Here is a 22,097-nt window from a genome sequence, read left to right as displayed (position 1 = left end):
GAGGGGCATGGATAGGGTAAATAGACAAAGTCTTTTTCCTGGGGTCGGGGAGTCCAGAACTAGAGGGCATAGGTTTAGGGTGAGAAGGGAAAGATATAAAAAAGACCTAAGGGGCAACACAGTAAGTGGTAGAGGCTGGTACAATTGCAACATTTAAGAGGCATTCGGCTGGGTATATGAATCGGAAGAGTTTGGAGGGATATGGGCCGGGTGCTGGAAGGTGGGACTAGATTGGGTTGGGATAGCTGGTCGGCATGGACGGGTTGGACCGAAGGGTCTGTTTCCATGCTGTACCTCTCTATGACTCTATGATCCAGAAGATTGTGGGTTTAAGTCCCAAGGAGGAGACTTGAGCAATAAATCCAGACTGATATTTCCATGCAGTATTGAGGCAATGCTGCACTGCCTGAGCTGCTGTCTTTCAGATTAGGCTGAGGCCCTGTCTCCTTACAGAGGAGACCAAGTGAAGCAGGAATATGTGTTGTGAGGAAGATGCACTGTGCCTTCAGGAGGATTTCAAGAGGCTTAGTGAATGGGCAAGAGCATGGCGGAAGGAAAGTAATGTGTAAAAATGTGAGGTATCGACTTTGATAAAAGAAACAGATGTGCAGAGTATTTAGAGTCAAACAGTTATACAGCACTGAAACAGACCTTCCAACTCGTTCAGACTGACCAGATTTCCTGAACTGAACTAGTCCCATATGCTTGCAATTACCTTATTTCTCTCTAAACCTTTCCTATTCATGTACTTGTCCAAATGTCTTTTAAATGTTGCAATTGTACCAGCCTCCACCACTTCCTCTGGCAGCTCATTCCATACACGCATCACCCTCTGTGTGAAAAAGTTGCCTCTTACGTCCCTTTTAAATCTTTCCCCTCTCACCTTAACCCTTTGCCCTCTAGTTTTGGATTTCCTACCCCGGGAGAATTATCTTGGCTCTTCAACTTATCTGTGCCTGTCATGATTTTATAAACCACTTTAAGGTCAACTCTCAGCCTCCTACGCTCCAGGGAACAAAGGTCCCAGCCTCTCCTGAAAACTTAAACCCTCCAATCTTGGTAACATCCTTGTCAGTCCTTTTTTTGCATCCTTTCCAGTTTAACAATATGTCCTGCACACGGGAGACCAGGATTATGCAGAGTACTCCAAAAGTGGCCTAACCAATATTCTGTACAGCTGCAACATGATATCTCAATTCCTATAGTCAATGAAGTTAAAAATCAAACAACACCAGGTTATAATCCAACAAGTTTATTTGGAAGTACAAGCTTTTGGAGCACTGCTTCTTCATCAGGTAGGTAGTGGGACAGGATACGTAGGACATAGAAGTTAAGCAACGTGTCCTATCCCACTAGCTACCTGACAAAGTACAAAGGAGCTTGTACTTTGGAAGTACAAGCTTTCTCTGAAAGCTTGTACTTCCAAATAAATCTGTTGGACTATAACCTGATTAGATTAGATTAGATTAGATTCCCCTACAGTGTGGAAACAGGCCCTTCGGCCCAACAAGTCCACACCGGCCCTTCGATGAGTAACCCACCCGGACCCATTTCCCTCTGACTAATGCACCTAACACTTATGGGCAATTTAACATGGCCAATTCCCCTGACCTGCACATCCTTGGACTGTGGAAGGAAACCGGAGCACCCGGAGGAAACCCTTGCAGACACGGGGAGAATGTGCAAACTCCACACAGACAGTCGTCCGAGGCTGGAATCAAGCCTGGGTCTCTGACGCTGTGAGGCAGCAATGCTAACCATTGAGCCACCGTGTCGCCCTATAACCTGGCATTGTGTGATTTTCAACTTAATTCACCCCAGTCCATCACTGACACCTCCACATCATGACCAATGAAGGCAAATGTGTTAAAAGCTTTCTTCACCATCTTGTCTAGCTGCAACTCCACTTTCATGGAATTACATACCTGAACCCCTTAGAAAGTATAGATCTACAAAGGAACCAGCAAAGACAACATCAACACCTGCTAAAAGCTTGGTGGTCAAAAATAAAAGGGTAACTTTAAGTTTAAGGCTCACAGAAATGCAATCTAATCTTCAAGTTCCAAAACCTCTTTAAAATTTTGTCCTGAGTGAGAAACGAAGAGTTTCACAGTGTGGTGGACTCTAGGATTCTTGTCAGGTAGTCATGCACCAGGAGGTAAAGATAATTGTATGAAACTGTTGTGACAGCCAAGAAATGAAAACATACACATACAGAGTCTTAAAGTTAAAACCAAATAAAAACCCTGAGGGAATTTGAGATTTACCACAACATGGGTCATAAAAGTTCATCATGGTTATAGACATCCTGTTTTTTGTGTGTTAAATGCAATGAATATGAAGGACTGTTCTCCCTTCAGTTCTACAGAGAAAGAATAGTATCATAAACTGAAGCCTTATTTACAGTGTGCCTTGTTACATCTGGGGTTTAGTGGTTGTGAAATATTTCATTGCCCTCTTCAGAGAAAAGCAGGCCAGTTTGCACTTATGATCACCACCCACACTTTAACCAACAAATGGATTAAAACAAAGAACCACAGGTGCTGGGAATTTGAAATGAAACAGAAACTGTTGGAAAAGCTCAGAGCAAGTCTGTGGAGAGAAAGCTGAGTTTTTCCAGCAATTTCTGCCTTTTGCTTCAAAGCGATTGTCTTGTCATTTACTTCATTGCTGTTATTGGGAGCTTGCTGTACATAAGTGGCTGCAACATATTCTGCATTACACCAGTGACAACATTACAACAACAATACCCTGGAGTTCATCGTGTTTTGTGGAAGGTGGTTTAGAAATGTAGATTCTTGTTGTGCATGGGTCTGAAAGGATTATTTTGAGGAGTTCCATAAGTGCCTCCCACTGCGATGATGCTGTGTGGGCTTCTGGACAAATTAGCTTAGGACTTTGAGGGATGGAGACCAAATATCTGCTTTCTTCACAGTATAAAAAGGAAGAGAGGGTCCAAAGTGAACACAGGCATAGAAAGTATGAGACTGGGGAAGTAATAATGGAGAACCAAGGAATGTAAGAAAAGTTCAATGAATACTTTATTAAAAATCAGTAAATAGCTAAGGGACAAAAGGAGGAGAGGAATTAAATGTAATAGCTATCAGAAATGCGAGGGAAACTAATGGGATTAAAGGGTGACAAGTCCCCAAAACCTGGTGGGATGCATAACAGGATAGTAGCTACACATAGAATGCGCTGGGTAGGAATCTTCTAAGAATCCCTTACATTTTGGGAAAAGTCTTACATGCTAGGAAAACTGCCAACGTAACACCATCATTTAAAAAGGGAAGGATGTAAAAAAAAATGGGTAACTATAGGCCAGTGAGCCTAATGTCTGTTACATAGAACAAAGAACAATACAGCACAGAACAGGCTCTTTGACCCTCGATGTTGCGCTGATCTGTGAACTAATCTGAGCTCATCTCCCTACATTATCACATCATCATCCATGTGCTTATCCAAGGATTGTTTAAATCTCCCTAATGTGGCTGAGTTAACTACATTGGCAGGTAGGGCATTCCACGCCCTTACCACTCTCTGAGTAAAGAACCTGCCTCTGACATCTGACTTAAATCTATCACCCCTCAATTTGTAGTTATGCCCCTCATACAAGCTGACGTCACCATCCTAGGAAAAAAGACTTTCTCTACCCTATCTAATCCTCTGATCATCTTGTATGTCTCTATCAAATCCCGTCTGAGCTTTCTTCTTTCCAATGAGAACAGCCCCAAGTCTCTCAGCCTTTCCTCATAAGAGCTTCCCTCCAGACCAGGCAACATCCTGGTAAACCTCCTCTGCACCTTTGCCAATGCTTCCGCATCCTTCCTGTAATTACTGGGATATTGTTTGAGTCTGCTATAAAGGATGTGATAACAGAGCATTTAGAAATGCATAATATAATCAAGCTAAGTCAGCATTGCTTCATGAAGGGAAACTTATGCCTGACAAATTTATTAGAGCTCTTTGAGGACATAACATCCAGGATAGATAAAGGGGAAGCAGTGGATGTAATATATTTAGCCATTTAGAAAGTGTTTGATAAGATACCATCCATCACACAACTAGTAAGTTAAGAGCCCTGAGGTAGTATATTAGCATGGGGATGGGGAGCCATTTTCAGGATGGCAACCTGTAAAAAGTGGAATGCCATAAATATTAATGATGCAACAATTATTGACAACATTTTAATGATTTGGATGAGGCAAGAGAATGTACTCCAGCCAAGTTTGCATTTGCTAAAAATAGGCCAGAAGATAATTGGTGAGGGTGATGCAGAGTCTGCAGAGGGATCTAGACAGGTTTAGCAAGTGATTAGAAACTTGTCAGATGGAACGCAGTGTGGAAAACATAGGAGGTTACGCATTTTCACAGGAATCATACTGACTACACCAGTCCCACTTTCCTCACTAGGGCCATAGCTATGAGTGTTATGACTGGAAGAATTTAAATGTTATTTAGATTTTGAAATGCTTATTAATAAGAATTTAAATATTATTTAAACGGAGAAAGCTGTGGCACAGAGGGATTTGGAAGTCCTCATCCATGAATCACAAAAAGCTAGCATAGATGTTCAGCAGGTGATAGTGCCGGAAAATAAAACGCTGACTATTGCATTTTGGTACAACAAACAGGGGTTGGAATTATACAATTAATGGTAAGGCCTTGGATAGTGTTGTAGAACAGAGGGACCTGGGGTTCAGGTACACAATACTTTGAAGTTTTCCTCACATGTAGACAGGGTGGTTAAAAAGGTGTTTGGTACGCTTGCCTTCATTGCTCAGTCATTGCTGAGTATAGGAGTTGGGAAGTCATGTTGAGGTTGAACAGGACATTGGTAAGCCTCTTCTAGAATACTGTGTCCAGTTCTGGAAGGACAGTTATAAGCTGGAGAGGGTTCAAAGAGACTTATCAGGATGTTGCTGGGTATGGAAGGTTTGAGTTATGAAGAAAGGCTGGATGAGCTGGGACTTTTTTCACTGGAGTATAGGAGGTTGAGAGATGACCTTACCAAAGTTTACAAAGTCATGAAAGAGTATAGATAGGATTAATGGTGGGTGCCTTTTCCTTCGGATGAGGGATTTGAAGACTAGGAGGTACCTTTTTAAGGTGAGAGGAGAGAGATTTTAAAAAGCCATGAGGGGCACTTGTTTACACAGAGGGTGGTTCATGTGTGTAGTGAACTTCCTGAGGAAGTGGTAGATATGGGCACAATTTATAATGCTTAAAAGACACTTGGATAAGTACATGAATAGGAAATGTTTGGAGTGATATGGTCCAGGACCAGGCAGACGGTACTAGATTGGTTTGGGATTACATTCGGTATGGACTGGTTGGACTGTTTCAGTGCTGTATGACACCATGACTCTGTGACTCTGAGCACAGAGCATAAAAATAGGGAAGTCTTTCTAATCTACACAGGGCATTGTAATACTGCTAACAGTTGTGGGCTCTTGATCTGTATGGAAAGATATATTGGCACGAGAGGCAATCAAGAGAAGTTTCCTGACGCTGATGCTGGCATGGAAGGGCTGCATTATGAGGAGAGGTTCAGTGGGTTGGACCTGTACTAATTAGAATAATGAGAGTCATTCTTGAAACAGACAACACACATGGGAGACTTGACAAAGTTGACCTGGTTAAACTTGAATCCCTCCTTGAGAGAGGCTTGAACAGACGGCATAATCTCCAGAAGAAGTTGCACATTTAAGGCAAAGATGAGGAGGATTTCCTTCTTTCAGAGAACAGTGAGTCTCTGAAATTCTTCACTGCAGGGGGCTCTCGAAGCTGAGTCAGTCAGTATGTTCAAAGTAAGAATCACACAACAACAGCGTCGCTCCGAAAGCTAGTGCTTCCAAATAAACCTGTTGGACTATAACCTGGTGTTGTGTGATTTTTAACTTTGTACACCCCAGTCCAACACCAGTATCTCCAAATCAGTACATTCAATACTGAGACAAATTTTTAATCAGCAAAGGAATCAAGGGTTAGAACAAAGTACTAGGAGAAAGTGAGGACTGCAGATGCTGGAGATCAGAGCTGAAAATGTATTGCTGGAAAAGCGCAGCAGGTCAGGCAGCATCCAAGGAGTAGGAGAATCGACGTTTCGGGCATAAGCTCGTCTTCATTCTTGAAGAAGGGCTCATGCCCGAAACGTCGATTCTCCTGCTCCTTGGATGCTGCCTGACCTACTGCGCTTTTCCAACAACACATTTTCAGCTTAGAACAAAGTACAGCAACAAGCTCTTCAGCCCACCAAGTCTTCACTGACACATGAAGCCTTTCTAAACTAAAAGACATATTGCCACTATGCAGACCTTATGAGGACATGCCGCAACCCAAAGGACTAGCCACACTACCATACATCAAGAGCATTTCCGAACTGACAGCCAGACTACTGCGACCACTAGGACTCATAACAGCACACAAACCAACAGCCACTCTCAGACAACAACTCACCAGGACGAAGGACCAGTACCCAGCATGAGCAAAACTAATGTAGTGTACAAAATCCCATGCAAGGACTGCACAAAACACTATATAGGACAAACAGGAAGACAGCTAACAATCCGCATACATGAACAAATCAATAAGTACATCGACCTGGACCCAATATACCGACCACTGCAGCGGACAGCTGGAACTGACAACCGGAAGTGGCAGATTCAAACCACTACAAATGCCGGAGGAAAGATCACAGAATTGCTTCACAGGAGGCTCCCAAGCACTGAGGATGTCAGGGGACAGGGGACGAAACGTCTGCAACACAAATTCCGAGCTCGGCGAACAGAACCACAACACAGACCTTATCCCTCTATCCCCTATTCTAGGAAAAAGGCAGAAAAGTGGAGTTGAGGATCATCAGATTGGTCATGATCTCATTGAATGATGGAGCAGACTTGATGGGCTGAATGGCCAGGTGTTCTTCCACATCTTATGCTTCTCCTTAAAGTCTCCATTCTATCATATCAAAGTAACCTGTAATTAGTTAAAAATCACACAACACCAGGTTATAGTCCAACAGGTTTAATTGAAAGCACTAGCTTTCGGAGCGCTGCTCCTTCATCAGGTGATTGTCCTCTGTCATTAGTTGCTAGTGTGCAATAAGCTATATCAGGAGACTTTTCCCATTGGACCAGTAAGGAGTTTTCCACTACTGTGCTCGACCAAACAAGTCCTGTGGTCACCTCTACTTGAAGAAGGTAGTGGCAGCAGCTATCAGAGATATGGGCCAGGAGCAGGCAGGCGGGACTAGTTTAGTTTGGGATTATGTTTGGCACGGACTGGTTGGACCGAAGGGTCTGATTCCATGTTGTCTGACTCTACGACTCCTCCAGTGCAATGAGCTAGCATGGCCATAAGATTTATTTCTCTCTCCCTCCCTGCGTATCTTTTTCTATGCTTGCCTTTATGTCTGTATGTGTTCTGTGTCTCCATTTCTTTTTCTTTAACTTCGCTCTCTTTGCCTCCTTCTCTCTCTCTCTCTCTCTTATTGTTCCCATCCATCCCACTTCTCCTGATCTGTGAGTGTGAGTGGGTATCTCACTCTCTTTCTGTCTCTCACTGTCTCTTTGTCTCACAGGCTTTATCCACTGCCTCAACTGGAGGGTTATTAAAGGATTTGAATGGAATTGAAATGAATGTTAGCTATTCTCAGAACGACAGCAGTGCGGATGTTTCAATTTGCTCCACTGATCCCCGGGGAAATGAATGAATCAGAGGCAGGTTCCTGTTCCCACTATCTCCTGAGTCCAACACACAGCCACAAATCCAGGCAGGACAAAATTAGCCTGGATTCTGATGCCCTCCACAGCTGAGCAGCTTGTTAACACTGAGTTTAAAACAAGAGTTAATGCACAAGGAGCCACATAAGAGGTATAAAACAACACTTGTCTGAATTTCATTCAGTTCTGCACATCAAATGTAAATCTCAACAATTTGACTTACTTTCAAATGATCACCTTTTGTGTAGAATGCAGAAAAACACAAACTGTTTCTTTACATTTCCATTGTAACCTCAAATATTACATCTCACAGCTACACATAGATAACACCAGTTTTAATGTGTGTAACAAGTTTTATATACAATGCTTTAACGGGGTCTATTCCATGTTCCAGCAGTAGCTTCCAGCAGCTTCTACAATTTGTTTCTGAGCCTGCACCCAGGCTTAACTAATCAAGCACAATTAGCGTCAAGATTAAACAGACTCACATAATCAAATGAAGCAAAAAGACTACAGCAGCCAGCATCCGAACGCTCTTAATGTCACCACAGTCTTCCTTAGGTTTGGTGTATCCTCATGATAAGGGAGCTGAAAACGGGATGGCATAAATTTAAGGTGAGAGGGGAGAGATGCGAAAGGGTCCCGAGAGGCAACTTTTTCACGCAGAGGGCAGTGAGTTCCTGGAATGGGTGGTGGTGGACGCAAGTACAATTTTGTTATTTAAGAAACATTTTGGTCAGGTAGATGGCTGGGAGAGGGATGGAGGGATATGGACCAAACACCTTAAAACTAGGTGGCATGGTGGCTAAGTGATTAGAACTGCTGCCTCACAGCACCAGGGTCCCAGGTTCGGTTCCAGCCTCGGGCTACTGTGTATGTGGAGTCTGCGCATTCTCCCCATGTCTGCGTGGATCTCCTCCGGGTGCTCAAGTTTCCTCCCAAAGATGTGCAGGCCAGGTGAATTGGCCATGCTAAATTGCCTATAGTGTTAGGTGCATTAGTCAGAGGGAAATGGATCAGGGCGGGTTACTTTTCGGAGGGTCGGTGTGGACTGGTTGGGCCAAAGGGCCTGTTTCCACAATCTAGGGAATCTAATCTAATCTAGTTTAATTGTGAAAACTGGGCGGCATGGACATGTTGGGCCGAAGGGCCTGTTTCCACGCTGTAAACATCTATGACTCTATGTATGCACACTTGCTGAAGGAAACCGTGCAAAATATCACCCAAGGAGGGATGGGAGTGTAAATCTGAATCTACAGCATGCTCACCCAGGGACTGGCATCAGGGACTGTGAATTTGGAGCGTTATGTCTACTGGCATATCACTCTTTACAACTTGCAGCTCAAGGCTAGAACTGGCGCAAAGTCGGAATGCAATTTCTCGGGGGCTGTAGCTAACTCTATCGATTGGATGTGTTTGAAAGATTTCTGCTTTGCAAAAAATGTAGCTTTTTAATTTTTGGATGATGGACTGAAAATGGGAGAACGGACATTGCTTCATGTCAAGAAAACTAACCTTGCATGATGTTTGTTTATGGCTTGATTTAAACAGCACGTGAAGCCAAGGATGTGCATGTGATTATTTTTCTTTTTGAAGAGATGAGATGAATCTTGCAGTTTTTAGGCTGAGTGTGAGTTGCATTGAGTTTTCTGTTGGGGGCGCGGGGGATTCCCACCTCAAGGTTGAGTGGGTTTTCTTGTGTGCCTTACCAAACTCACTATCTACCATGTCTCCATGCCCAATTCCAGTCCCATCCCACCATCAGTTATTTCCAGAACAACTTGCCATCCAGTGGATATGTGCTGAAAGACCAACATCCTTTGTGTAAGTTCCACTTGGCTGCCACCTTGCATTCACCCTATCTCTGCCATGACACACACCCCCTCCACCAAAGCTCATAATGTACCACTTTCACTGTTGCCTGCGCCATCTTCCCTCACTTGTTGTCACCCATCTCAACCCAGACCCCACTGACCCTCTTTTCTGCCTACGTTTTAAGGTATGCTGTAAAGTAGACAGGTGTAGAATATTAGGGAGGGACTGCCACAGCTGGCAGCAAGGTGGGCAGCAATTAAAATGAGGGATTTACAAGAGGCCTGAGTGCAGAGATCTTAGCAGGTCATGTTGTGTAAGGCAAAGGGTCTGCAAGGTCTAATGTCAGAGACTGTATTCAGCTCTAATCTGATGATGGCCATCGGATGGTGGGGATAAAGCAGAACATTTCAGGCCTTGTGGGGTGTGGGTCTTTATCTTTTTGTTTTAGTTACAATGAGTAGAATCTCACAAGCGTCTGAGCAATGTCAGCCGGGTTAAGATGTTGATTTTCCTGCTCCTCGGATGCTGCCTGACCTCTGTGATTTTCCAGCACCACTCTAATCTAGACTCTAATCTCCAGCATCTGCAGTACCCACCTCTGCCTAGGAAGTCCGGTGAAACCCATCTCAGAAAAGGGAGTAACTATCATCATCTTTTAATGCTTGTTGCAACTGGGATAGTGAGTTTCTTGCTGGGCAGCAGTGAGTTGCCAGTTGAGATGGATTAAAGCTTGTTAAACATTTGTTGGTGGTCTAACTCACCTCACTGAATATTCAGCTATCTTACCAGTCTAGACAAACAAGGTAACCATCAAGAAATGAGACAGAGGGTGAGTTCTTAAGGGAGATGAAAGTAGCTGTTGCTATTGGTGCACATGCGGAGGTGTCCTGAGTGAGTAAGTAGGCAGCGCAGAAGGTGTGATGGTTAGTGGAACTGGGGTTTGGGCTGGATGACAGTGACTGAGGGAAGATGTTGGAGCCAAACATGAAAGTGGTACAATAGTGGGAGGTGGGTGCCTTAGCAGAGATAGAGTGAGTGTGAGGTATTAGAGAGAAGGTGGACTTGAGCTGAAGGAGTGGAGATGGCCATTGACCTTCTTCCTAGAGGGCTGGGCATTCCTGGAGATGGCTGAGACTACACTGACCTGGATGGCAACCTTGGACGGGTTTGGTATGGTCTGATGTTGAGGCCGCCGACCCATGTCCCTGGGGGAAGAGGAACTCCCATGGCTGCACGCCCCATCCAGTGGGACCTCCAGGTCCCCTCAACAAAGTGGGGCACTGATTTCCCTCTGCTGTGCCAAAGACAAATATCAGGAGCTGTGTCGAGTAACTCCGGATAGCCCATGCTTGTCCGGGTTACAACGTGTTGTAAACAATGGCGTAAAGGATACCAATGATTTCTGGGAAAGCCACTGAATGGCAAGATTTTCTGGGAAAAGTGCAAGGTAAGATGGGGCTGGAATTGGATGTGAGGGGTGTCCGAAGAGCAGATTAGGTCATTAATGTTTGGAAGATACAATGAGAGAAGTCACTAGGCCTGACGGTGAGAAACTCTCTTAAAAAAAACCCAATGCAACTTGCATTTAGCTGATAAAAGGTTAAAGTTTATCTTACCAATGTAACTTGCACCTGCTGGCTATTGCACATCTTGCTGAAGATGAGAATTCCTCATTAAGGCTCCGGTAGTGGCAGTGAAATTGCCCAGCCAAAAGCCTCCAGTGCTCTCTATTCCAGAAAAGCAAGTCCGGCAATTTACAGGACATAGGCAATTCCAGAGATGCGGAGAAGCGGGAATGTGGAGGGATTTGAAATCAAGGCTGTGAGCGGGAAGATCGCAACATGGGGTAAAACTATTCCTGGAAGGAACCCCGATCTGTGGCTCCTAATCTGAGACCAGGAGCGACTAGTGTACAGACAATTGGACAAATATGCTGCTGGGTTTATATTATTGCTACCGATAATCAGTGCTTTATCCCCCAGTAAGTTGCTGCTCCCAACCATTTTGCCTCTTGTTCAATTGAGTAAGAGAAATTCAAAGAACATGCTAAAAACTTTCATTAATCGAGATGTCAGTATTTGTTAAGGTGAATCGCAAAGATGTGCATAAAGGGATTCTAAGAAAGCATAGAGACAAGAAAGGAATTTAAGGATTTGTTGATGAACTTTGATGGAATAGGGCAGAGGCTCATGTGTAAGATCAATACCAGTATACACTGGTTGGGCTGAATGGCCTGTTTCTGTGCTGTATGTTTAATACTCATTTAAAACCAGACTCATGGGGGTTTCTATTTCTTGATGTGTAGTATTAATCAGCAATAAACTCAATAAATTCAGAAATCTGAACCCTGTTAATGAGTCTGGTTTAAAGTGGATGGTGGTACACTCTGGAACTTATTGTGAAGTCAGTTGTTTCTCTCACTGTTCTATCCAGGCCAGTAATATAGCTCATGTTGCAACTAACCCAACCATCTATCAGCAGGATGTGAGATTTTAGATTCAAGCCTTTTGCCTAGAGATTGCCTTAGTAAAAGTCAAACACAGTAACTAAAATAGAATCCCTACAGTGTGGACACAGGCCATTCAACCCATCACATTCATGGCAAACCTCTGAAGAGCATCCAACCCAGACCTACCTCCTATCCTATCGCTGCATTTCTTACCATTAACCCACCTAACCTCCCTGGACACTGTAGGAATTTCAGTCCACATAACCTGCACATCTTTGGACTGTGGGACGAAACCCACAGGGGAGAATGTGCAATCTTCACATAGTTGTCTGAGAGTAGAATCGGACCCGGGTCCCAGGCACTGTGAGGCAGCAGTGCTAACCACTGAGCCACTGTGCTGCCCCACAAATCTGATGCAGAGGAGGTTTGCATTGTCCAGGGTTGAGAATATTGTGATGGAATTTGTAACCAGAGTGAGACCCGAGAAAAGCACAAGTGATTTCTTTTGTCATTTCAGTCTGGTTATGCCCTTCTTTGCAGGAATTCCTGATTTGTAAGTGTGTGGGAATTTTTGGTGTGGTGACCTTTCCATGACAGGTTCCTGTGGCCAGCAGAGGGGGGAGCTTTACATCCAAGTAAAAGCAGCAAAGACAGATGTTGCAATCCTCTCTTTCCCATCACTGCCTTTGTCATGGACACATGCATCACTTTGAAAGCGCACCAGTATTAACAGGCACCCATGGTTGCTCAGCAGTGAGTTTATATGACAGAAAGTTTAAAGGGTCAAGGTTGACTATTTTAATGGGACAAATCTTGCAATGCAAGCAATAGTGTGTTAATGACATATTCAGTTACTTGAGAACAAATTGGTCAGCTGATTTAGTGGTTTAAGAGATGTACTGTTTAGTTGCGAAATCTTTCAAAGATGTCAGTCAATTTACAACTCGCACATCTTGTATGTGGCCCTAAGTGTTTCTGTTATTTTTAAGAACTTGCTGGGTTTGTAAATTAATTGCCCATCAGTTTTACTGTAGCCAGCGGCTGGCAATTAAGCACCAATATTTTTTTGTGAATTTAAAGGAGCTGAAATAATTGTGTATATGAAGCAGAGCCCAAATATGACAAGGTTCAGGTAACTATGGTTTTCTTTGATACAGGAAACCATTCCTTGCATCAGTGGGGATCCATCCATTTGAAGTTGTGGCTTAAGATTCATGAGTCAAATGATACCTAGGCAAATTAACTGACCTTCACCGGTCTATCTGATTGACCCTGTGTCTATCTGAAGAGCATTTGGGGTTCAGACTTCAGTCTGCTGGTTGATGTAATACATTGTGTAGAGTTTGTACGTAGGCCTTTTGAACCAGGGAACCAATGAGCCAATATGCTTGATGTGACTTGTGATTGATTTGTACCTGTAAATATTTCACATTTCACTTCAGAATTGCTGATCCTCCAGAGTGGTCTGGAAATATCCAAGAATTAACTACCAGGACACTATTGTAAACAATTTATGAGGAAAGTCACCAGAGCATAGAGTCAGAGGGTCAGAGTGCTCTACAACATGGAAGCAGACCCTTTGGTCCAACATGTCCATATCGACCAGATATCCTAAATTCATCTTGTCCGATTTGCCAGCATTTGGCCCATATCCCTCTGAACTGTTTATCTACTTATTCAGATGCCTTTTAAATGTTGTAATTGTACCAGACTGAATCAGTTCCTTTGACAGCTCATTACATAGACACACCACCCTCTATGTGAAAAAGTTGTTCCTTGGGTCCCTTTACAACCTTTCCCCTCTCACCTTAAAACCTATGCCCTCTAGTTTTGGAGTCCCCTACGCTGAGGAAAAGACTTTGGCTATTCACCCTATCCATGCCCTTCATGATTTTATAAACTTCTATAAGGTCACCCCTCAGCCTCTGACACTCCAGAGAAAATAGCCTCAGCTTGTTCAGCCTCCCCCTATAGCTCAAACATGGAGAAACACAGCTAGATATTTGATCACTCAGAAAATAGTTGCTTAATTTCTCTAGTTGGCTATTTGGTAAGACATAGCATTTCCAACACACTATCAGTCCTGTCGCTGAAAAAGTGTCTCTTGACTGATGTCAAAATTCATAATTATATCCACCAATACATTAGGGGATTCTTCATCCTAATGTTTGCTAAGTCCTTATTCAAGAACTCTCCTCTTCAACCTCATCTCGTCTATCATCATTTTTAAGATGTTCCTTAAAACTCACCTCTTTGACCATCCCTTTGGTTGCCTACCCTGGGAACTCCTGCCATGACTCAGTGTTGATAAATCTCTTGCTAAGGACTTTAGGATATTGTATTGCTTTTAAGAAGCTACATAAATATCGATTGTTGCAGTGAATTTAAAGGTAACTGATAATCATGCACATCTGTCCAGAAGTTAAATGTGGAACTGGTAATGAAGAGGCTTCATGAGGAACTGTATATCCCCACATTAATGGAAAATTGGCTGCCCATTCAATATTTGCTGGATTTATGGGTACCGGCATATTTCAGTTTCAATCTTTTCTCCAGGATTTGTGGTGTGTCTTTGGCATACGGATGACTAATTCAGACATTTTTTGTGCCTAGTTTAGCAACCCCAGGTCCACGATGATAGACAATCTGTCCCTCGATGCAGAGTTTGAAATACACACAGGGAAGGAGGGTCCCAACATTGTCTGATTCATGAAATGTGTGTGGTGTAAATGGTGTTAATCTGACCCTGTGGACCAAGCTAATGCTTTATGAGACCTGTGTGAAATGTGGACTGCTTACAGTTTTCAAGGTAGGGTCAGGAACAGCTTCTGTCTTCGCTCTGTGCAATGCACAATGGCTGCATCATGGAAGGACACAGTCACAAATGTAGGAGCGCACTCAATGCAGAGCATCTGGGTTTCTTACCACGCTTCAAACACAGATGGCTTCATTGAGTTGGCCATATTCGCTGATGGAAGAATGTACTATTCCCTTCCATATGCCGAGACAGTGGGCCCTGAAAGAGCAGTGAGACAGCCAAAGCTCTGCTTGCAATTGTGACAATAAGGTCGTACACTTTGAGTATCTCACCTGGGAGTCACTAGCTAATGTCTAAGGAATTTGGTGATGTCATCTTAAGGATTAGTCTGAATACATACATAAGGTATTCTACATCATTGGCTGTAGTGATATAAGATCACATCACTATTGTATTGTATTGGTTTCTAGAATGCTGAATAAAAGTTAATGTTTGCTGAACACCCAGTCTTTACCAGCCCAGCTGACAGACGCAACTAATCTAGAACAATAGAGTAACTGAGGTGCTACCTTCTCTGAGCTGCTGTGCACCACCACAACTACCAACAGCTACCAAAGTCCTTGGCAACAGGCAGCAACACCAAAAGCAAAAATGCACAATGGCACCTTCATGTGTGGCGCTTGTGGAAGGACCTGCCTGCCAAAGATTGACCTCCCAAATGTTAACAAACGTTCGCTCATCTGAAGCAGAATTCTTGCTGCATGTCCATCACATTTCATAGAGGGAACAGAATTTACATTGGCGAAAAGAAAGTCCATCAAAAAATATACCAGGAAAGCTCTGCAATATTGAAGATGCTATTTCTGAATAAAACATGGAGCTAGAGATTCCATGTCTGTTTAACTCAACAGAAAGAATGCTAGGAGACTGTCTGAAAAACAGCATGGAGTCCTTCCCAATCACCATTAGTCCGTTAAACAATACATAGTTACTGTTTGTGGAAGCTTGCTAGATATAGTTCAGGTGTTGCATTCCATACATAACAGTGACCTGCTAAAATAATTTGCTCCTTATGGAACAAGATTGAAATATCCCAAGGGCTTTGCTGACTATCAATGAAAATTTGTTCTTTTTTTTCAAAGCTACCTGATGTGCAATTGAATAAATTCATGTCCAACACCGCTGTGTTAACTTGTTTATTTAAAGTCAATCGGCGACATTGAGTAGAAGGTTGAGATGTGTTTCCTTCATTCTCTGTAATTACTATTTACTGTGCCTATGAGTGTGGCATGACTTTCAGGAGTCCAGCATGAAATATGGATGTGCATGAATTGTGAAATAAATTGCAGAGCCAATTGCCCATCTTTATCCTCTTATCAAGGTGCAGAAGAAAGGAAACCAAGTGCTAACCTCCATTCTCCATAACATTATTGCATTGAAAGCCACAGTGTGACTGACATCACCTTAATAGCAAGGTTAGGTTGTGCACATTTTTAATGTCTTTCAATTGAGCAAGGTAAGGGGATGTCACTGATTGAAAGAAGGAATGTTGATAGCAAACCACCTTCAATTGCTACATTCAAAGACGAGTTTTCTTGCACTGAAAAACAAAATTTGTCTGCACTGAATGTTGATGCATATTTTACAGTTTTGTTAAAAATCACACAACCCCAGGTTACAGTCCAACAGGTTTATTCGAAAGCACTAGCTTTTGGAGCAGTGTTCCTTAATCAGGTCGTTGTGAAGTTAAAAATCACACAACACCAGGTTATATTCCAAATGGTTTAATTGGAAGCACTAGCTTTTGGAGCACTGCTCCTTCATCAGGTGGTAAGGAGCAGCGCTCCGAAAGCTAGTGCTTCCAAATAAACCATTTGGAATATAACCTGGTGCTGGGTGATTTTTAACTTTGTACACCCCAGTCCAACACCAGCACCTCCAAATCATTACAGTTTTGTGGTTTGCAAGATTTTAGTTTTGGAATTGGATCTTTAAATTTAAGGTGCAATGAATAGGGCCTGTTCTGGACTTTACTTGATAGTGAGTTTGGGAGCTTTGTTTGTTATAAAATTAAAGGAGACATGGATTATTTTATAAAGAAGAAGGTCCAAGGTGTTTTCACTTGGAGACTGATGCCTGTGTGTGAAAAGTAGATAGACTGCAAGTCTCCAAATTAGCAATCAAACACTTGATGATGCCAAGTTAAAATAACTGTGCTTTAAAACTGTTCACAAAATCACAAAGTGAATGAGAGCTGGGTTTTCAAGGAAGGCTTATCAGCACCGCTACCTGAATACAAGGCCCATGTGATTCATGTTGCCATTGAGATGGAAACATTACAAAGGAAGCTATTGTGATAGTGAGTTATAGTCTTTCCTAAAATATCTCTGGTATTTAATGATAAATTATGATTAAGTTAAAATTGAATTGGGAGAGAATCTTAGATTTCTTGAGAGGAAGAATTTCCAGATATATTCTTGCCATGAAGGTCAATTCAGATGTTAGATGTTGTTACCAAGCTGAGAAGTGAAACAAACAGAAGTAAATCCTCCAAGCTATAAATAATTTTGGAGCAATTCTGTGTGCATTGAATGTCAACTTAATGGATAGATTAAGGTATACTTATGAAATGCATTTCATTGATTGTATTTTCCACTCTATGGTATCAAGCACAGATTGCCATTAAAGGTCACGTTTAGTCAGTATAGCTTTTAAACTTTTTTTTACAGTAACCATCTTAAGAAGTGAAATCTTGTCATCAACTCAGCTACTAATGGGAAGTTTCAATTTTCTTTAATTTAAAAAAAAATCTCCACAAAGATTAGAATAAATACAAACTACCAAATACACATGGCACATTTGATTGCAGTTGCCCATTTAATATGCAATACTTTAGAACTGAGTAGTAGCTTATGGATTGGTCCCATAGAGTAATATAGTCTACTGTATAGTTTATGTACCTCAGATCTCTGCAGAGATGTTTTTGTTTCCTATGTGTGAAGGACTTCTATAATCAACAGTTTGATGCAATTCTTTAATCTATCTACTCCATGAATTTAACTCTGGTTTCTATCCCCAAAGCTTTTTCTTTATGTCATCACCCAGGTATAACTAATAGAGCACAGTGAGGATCAATAGTAAACAAACTCACATAATCAAACACAGAATGGTTGGTCACCCCAAATTCTCTTGTGCTTATTTCCTGGTTAATGATTGATTTCCAGCTGCTTAAACGTTGAGTTGAGCAGCTGATAAAGGCATTTTGATTTCACCAGCCAGGTCAGACAGTGACACGGAGATCAAAGATAGTTGCATGTCTCATGCCTGGAGGCAAAATAAATGAAGGCAGACTCCATCAAATACATAGATGCCTGGATTGGCTGACATCAGAAGGCAGAGAGTGGGGATAAAAGCAGCTTTTTCAGAATGGCTGCCATAGGGATTAGTACTGGGACCACAGCCAATCACATTATACATTAACAATCTGGATGATGGAGCTGAGGGCATTGTTGCTAAGTTTGCAGTTGGTACAAAGATAGATGGAGGGACAGGTAGTGTTGAAGAAATGGGGAGGCTGCAGAAGGACTTGGACAGGTTAGGAGAGTTGGCAAAGATGGAATACAAGGTGGGAAAGTCTGAGGTTACACACTTTGGTAGGAAGAATACGGATGTAGACTAGTTTCTAAACAGGAAAGGGCTTTGGAAATCTGAAGCACAAAGGCACTTGGAAGTCCTAGTTCAGGATTTTCTTAAGATTAACAGCAGGTTCAGTTGGTATTTAAGAAGGCAAATGCAATGTTAACATTTATATCAAGAGAGCTTGAAAACGAGCAAAGATGTACTGCTCAGGGTATTTAAAGCTCTGGTCAGACTGCATTTGGAATATTATGAGCAGATATCCGTATCAAAGGAAGAATATGCTGGGTTTGGACAGGGTCTAGGGAGGTTTACAAGAATGATCCTGGGGATGAAGGGCTTGTCATATGTGGAGCAGTTGAGGACTCTGGGTCTGTACTTGATGGAGTTTAGAAAAATGACAGGGTTGAAACTTACAGAGTACTGAGAAGCCTGGATAGAGTGGATGTGGAGAAGATGTTTCCACTAGTAAGACAGACTAGGAGCCCAGGGCACAACCTCAGAGTGACAGGGTGGCCCTTCAGAACTGAGATAAGGAGAAATTTCTTCAGCCTGAGGGTGGTGAACCTGTGGAACTCATTACCACAGAAGGCTATGAAGGCCAAGTCATTGAGTGTATTTAAGACAGAGATGGATAGGTTCTTGGCTAGCAGGGGGATCAAGAGTTACAGGGAGAAGGAGGGGAATGGGATTGAGAAGCATATCAGCCATGATCGGATAGTGGAGCAGACTTGGTGGGCCGAATGGCCTAATTCTGCTCTTATATCTTCTGGTCTTATGGTATGATCAATGTCCATGGGACAGAGCTGTCATAACCTGCCACAATTGGGCAAATTTTCATCTGGAGGCTTCTGTGATAGATCCATGGGAAGCTGAAAAAGAAAATTGTATTATGAATGCTCCTTTGCTTAGAATGTAGCTGCATCCTTACGACTCTGTTGCACGTGTTCTAGCTCCTCATGTTATACCAGTACTGGAGCGTTCAACACTTGTGCAGGGAAGTCCAACAAACTTCACTTTTTTCCTCACAATTGAAAGTTTTTGACTGGAGATAAGCAAAGTCCTACATTACTAACAGATATAAGGCAATACTAGAAAAACCTTAAAATGCCTTGCAATGCAATTTCCTAATAAGTGCAGCTCTCAAACTATTGGATTTTTTTGTCATAATCTCATTGGAATTTAGTCAGTTTCTTGCATAACATTCAGATTTTGAGGATGGCAATTTGTAGTTGACTTTCATAACCATTTTTAAGCACCCTGTTTTAAGATTTTTGATTGTCTGGGATTGAGCATCAAGCAGGAGAGAAGAAGATTCAGCTAAATATTAATACTGCGCGCCAGAAATGATCCCTGAGCTGATGATTATGTAAACCTCAATCCTCTTGAAAATGCAAATGGAACTGCACTGCGCATTGTATAAAATCCATTGTTTCAAATTTAACAATGATGTGAACCTTCTCAGGTATTAAGCTGGTGAAAAAGGTTGTGTAACACTTTAAAGCCCTCATTGTTGTAAACTTATGAGTGACTGCATTCAAATAATGCAGGTGAATTCCACACAAGCCCCAGAATAAATTGAAACCCTCAGATTATTTAATGGTACATACATATTTCACTGAGGTCAAACAGTGGGAATGCGCAAAGCACATGTACCTGTACACTTAATGCCTTGATCTCATTCTGATTTCAAGGATGTAACATTTGAGGGTGGGGCTTTGGTGGTGATTTGTGGTTGGCATGTCACATGTCAAAGCACCCAAAGACTAGTGATTGCTGGGTTATGTGCTTTTTTGTTACATTACCAATCATGCAGTTATTTATTAAACATAAGCCAATCATTGAGTACCAAGGAGAAATGTGTCATCAGCAGAAAACTGAGAAATGAAATCCTCCAATTTTATTTCTCAATGCTACTATTTGTGAATTTAAAAATTACAATGCAAAACCTCTCATCCAAGAAATTTCATCATTTCTCTGAATGCCATTTTCCTTCTTTTCATTAACGTACATGATTTGGAATCATACAGCAAAGCAAAAATAGCATAAAGGAACTGCATACCTGAAAAATGTTTGTGATGGACAAGGAGGTGAGGGATTATCAGGGCTAGGCAGTGAAATAACACCACAAAGGTCTCTATCCCATTACCAAGTCCCTCTTTATTTACACATGCATAGTACATGACACTAACCCAGGTAGCTCAGAGCCAGCTTCTAGAATGAGCAGTATCCCTGACACTCCTGTTTATATTATCTTTTATTTTATTAAAATGTACTAAATACAAACAAATAGTTAGCATGAACAGCAATTTACAGGGGAAAGGAGTGACAAGGCTGGACCCCCAAACCCCACCTTACAACCAGTTCCACCTTAGTAAATTAAAAGGGAAACAGTAAACGCAATCACATACAGACAGTCTGATAAACTGAACATAAAAACAGTGCCTGGCAACCCAGCAAATGAGCCATCCCTCCCAGCTCACTCCTGTTTATACCTGTCAGCCAGGGCTCCCTGATTGGATCGGGTTAACAGCCCCATCAGGGAACTTACATTCTTTCAGGTACCCCGGCTGAAATCATGAGAATCACTACATTAGTCAAGTCAGTGATGATCCTGTTGGATGGTGGAGCAGGCTCAAGGGGGGGAGTGGCCTGGTCCTCCTGATTAATGTTGTCCACTAATTATTCAGTGCCAGGAATGCTTGCAACAAAGCCCCTTTGTGGGTCTGCCCTCTTTATTGAAGGCTGCGTCTCACAGTTTAAATTTACTCTGGGTTTCCCTGCAGCTATTTCAGTTTAGACATTCGTAAGTTTACGATCAACATTTCAAAGGATGGTGAAAAGGTTTTACACAGCCTTTTGTATATTTTGTCTAGTTAGTTTAAATATTCTATCAAGTCGGATTTTTCATCTTGCTGCTGATCACTAGTTATTTTGTTTAAATTCTGTGTATGTATGTGTGTTTGTGAGTCTACATGTGTTTGTCTTTGTGTCTGTGAGTGTGTATGTATATCTGTTAGTATGCATGTGTGTGTACATTTTATGTGTGTGTGTGCTTGTCTGTATTAATGTGAGTGTGTGTACATATGATTATGGCAGTCACTTTCATCTCACTGTTGTTTAACTATAATGCTCAGAATGCAACACAACAATGCATATCACAAGAAGGTTTGGCATGGTGGCTCGGTGGTTAGCCCTGCTGCTTCATGGCTCCAGGGGCCCAGGTTCAATTCTAGCCTCAGGTGACTATGTGTGTGAAGATTGCACATTCTCCCAGTGTGTGCATGGGTTTCCTCCCACAGTCTGTAGGCTTGCAGGTTAGGTAGATTGGCCATGGTAAATGTGAGATTACTGGGATATGGTAAAGGTCTGGTCGGGATGCTCTTTGGAGCATTGGTGCAGACTCAATGGGCCAAATGGCCTCTTTCAATACTGTAAAGATTCTCAATCATTTTTGTCCCTCCAACCTATTCTGTCATTCACTTAGATTGTGGTTGATTTGTACCTCAACTTCATCTGCCCATCTTGGTTCCATAACCTTATTCCCTTGCCTAACTGGAACATTCCTGATGAAGAGTTTATGCCCAAAACACCAACTCTCCTGCTCCTCGGATGCTGCCTGACCTGCTGTGCTTTTCCAGCGCCACACATTTTGACTCTGATCTCCAGCATTTGCAGTCCTCACTTTCTCATGGAACCTATTAAAACTCAGTTT

General features: G+C 42.3%; 1 protein-coding gene across 2 annotated transcripts in view; it reads left to right on the top strand.

The window, feature by feature from the left end:
- Nucleotides 1–22,097, top strand: part of wscd2 (WSC domain containing 2) — a 561,402-nt gene that overhangs the window by 43,772 nt on the left and 495,533 nt on the right. The gene's annotated exons all lie outside the window — the stretch shown is intronic.

This window comes from Chiloscyllium plagiosum, chromosome 25 (genome assembly GCF_004010195.1).
Source record: "Chiloscyllium plagiosum isolate BGI_BamShark_2017 chromosome 25, ASM401019v2, whole genome shotgun sequence".
NCBI lineage: Eukaryota > Metazoa > Chordata > Chondrichthyes > Orectolobiformes > Hemiscylliidae > Chiloscyllium > Chiloscyllium plagiosum.
The sequence above is the reverse complement of the archived record's forward strand: the minus strand, read 5'-3'. Positions and strand labels throughout refer to the sequence as shown.